Genomic DNA, 2,562 nt, shown 5'->3' with positions numbered 1-2,562 from the left:
AACTATTTTTAACCCATATATTTTAAACCTTATTTTTAATCATGACAAGCAGCAGTGGTGAAGATTATGTGAAGAACAAAGATTATTATGCAATTGAAGAAGGCGGATCAAGTTTTGTCAAGAAAATTCAGCCAAAAAGGGAGATTTGTTAGGGTTTTGCTCTGATTTTCTTACCCTATTTGAAGTTTATTTTCTCCTAAAAGAAAAAACAAAACATTACCATAAATGTTTTTACTTTTCATGAAAGGAAAATATATTTTTCTTCCATAATAATATATTTTTAGTATGTTTTTATTTATCGTCTTATTTGTCAACCATATAATTTGCAATTGTAAGTTTCAGCATGACGCCCTAATCACCTTCATAAGCCAACAGAAAAAAGGTTTCAATATTTTCTTGAACTTTGTGAAACAATTTAAATTTGTCAATTATATATATTCTCTCATTATAAGATTAGTCTAATTATATTTTTATTTATCAACGATGGAAGGTTACCACACACATGAGACATTTTTACAAGAAAAAATGATCAAATTATTCGCTTTTGGAGTAGTTCAGATTTAACCCCAAACTTTATGAATTGTGAAGATCACATTTTTTCGCTCATTATTCATTATCAACCTAAATTAATCACCATATACCAATTGATTCGCTTCACTTTCAATGTACCAAGTGATGACCACCATTACTCTACCTCAGTGAGTTTCTTGAAAGAACTCGGAAAAGTTTCCTACAGATTATTTCGTTCATACTATCATTTACATTTTTTTATTTTTTTCAACTTTACTTTGTTACAATTTACTCTGACAATTAGACTATTGATTTCTAATCACTATAATCTCTATCACTTTGACCGCTACAATACTTGATGCAGACAATTTGAAAGTTAAATATCGTATCTTGATTTATTTTAACATTAGATGATTAATATGGAACTCTGAATTCACTATTGATGATCTTATAAGAATTGGCAATAAAATTATGTTGATGGATAGAAGTTTGACTTATGCCATTCAAATATTCAATATAGTAGTGCAACTTTTTCTTGTTCGTGTTTAATTTAAATTGACTTAAGTCTGGAGGATAATTAATTTGAGCTCCAATCGTAGAGATGTTATCATTAAAGTGTCCCTACTTTGAAGTTCAAGGGTAAAATCAGATTATTAGGCATAGTTAACGACAAATTTGATCATTTTCCTTTGAAACAAGCTCATATAGGAATGCTTATGTGGTTTGTGAATAGTAATATATTCAAACTAATATTATAACAACAAAATATACATTTGACCTCAATTTATGGGTGATTAATTTAGATCATTTCATCAAAATTAGGATATATTTAACCTTTTTCCTTATATATAGGCTTGTTGATGCTTTATTCCAATTCAGAACGAGATGAGTTTAATGAGTAAATGATCTTTCAAATGAGTGATCTCAAATTAAAAACCTCTTTGCATACTCTCTCAATAGTGCTCGTCGTATAGAATTTGATTAATTATTTTAGATTTTTTTTTCCTATGTATATATTTTAGTAATTGACTATACATTGTTACAGCAAAACCTAATACTACACGTGGCATCATATGAAAGGGTGACACATCAAGTTTTCATCACCTTCAGGTACACAAAATCTAAGGTGTAAAAACCCAACTTCTAGTTTGCTGGCATGTCCAACAGATTATTTTATTTTTATTACTTCTCTCCGTTAAGAAAAAATGACTTTCTTTAAATTAATTTTGAAAGTAATCACTTTTTTTGGTAACACATTAATTCAATTTTTTCACATGACATATTCAAGCATATCTTGATATACTTAACAAAATTTTGCTTTAAGATTATAAGATTCAATTCTTTTATTTATTTCTTAAGTTTCGTGTCAAATTAAATTAACGGAACAAGGACCCCACATTGGAGTGATTAAGTAAATGGGGCCCCACACTCATCACGAAAATTCTGGCAAAGTCAAAGAAACAAATGATTATTGAGGCTGATTTGACATGACACGTGGGGGCCTACGTGTTCCTCACGTGGTGGACTGATGCGAGACTGCACGATCGAATCTGTGTGGTGCAGGTGTAGCAGAAACCCACCCGTGAACCCACTTTGCCTGCTTCTTTGGTAACCGGGTCGGGTCACTTGATCGGGTCTACAATTTTCTATTCCATTGGATAAGAAGGATAAGTCTAATCTAATTTGGTGTTCTGTCAATCAAACTTTAATGTCACTAATTATTCTATTCATGTCAAGTATATAAAATTATTAATTAGTATTTTTTAAATAATAAAATTATGTGTATTTAAAAGTTTGTACCACAAATATTTATGTATTTGTAATAAAGACATACACTTATTAATGTTACGCCTCAGTATAATGTGATATCTTATTTTTTGAGTCATGATTTGTTCATTTGGTATAATTGTATAACAATTTTAAAACAAATTGAAAGTTTTTAAAATTTATGACGTTTTCATGTTTATAAAGAAAAAACATACTACCATTTAAGAAATCTAAATAGCATATGTTTAAACAATACCTTAACTTTATATGAATTAGATTTCAATA

This window comes from Solanum stenotomum, chromosome 10, assembly GCF_019186545.1.
Source record: "Solanum stenotomum isolate F172 chromosome 10, ASM1918654v1, whole genome shotgun sequence".
NCBI lineage: Eukaryota > Viridiplantae > Streptophyta > Magnoliopsida > Solanales > Solanaceae > Solanum > Solanum stenotomum.
Note: the sequence above shows the minus strand (reverse complement) of the source record.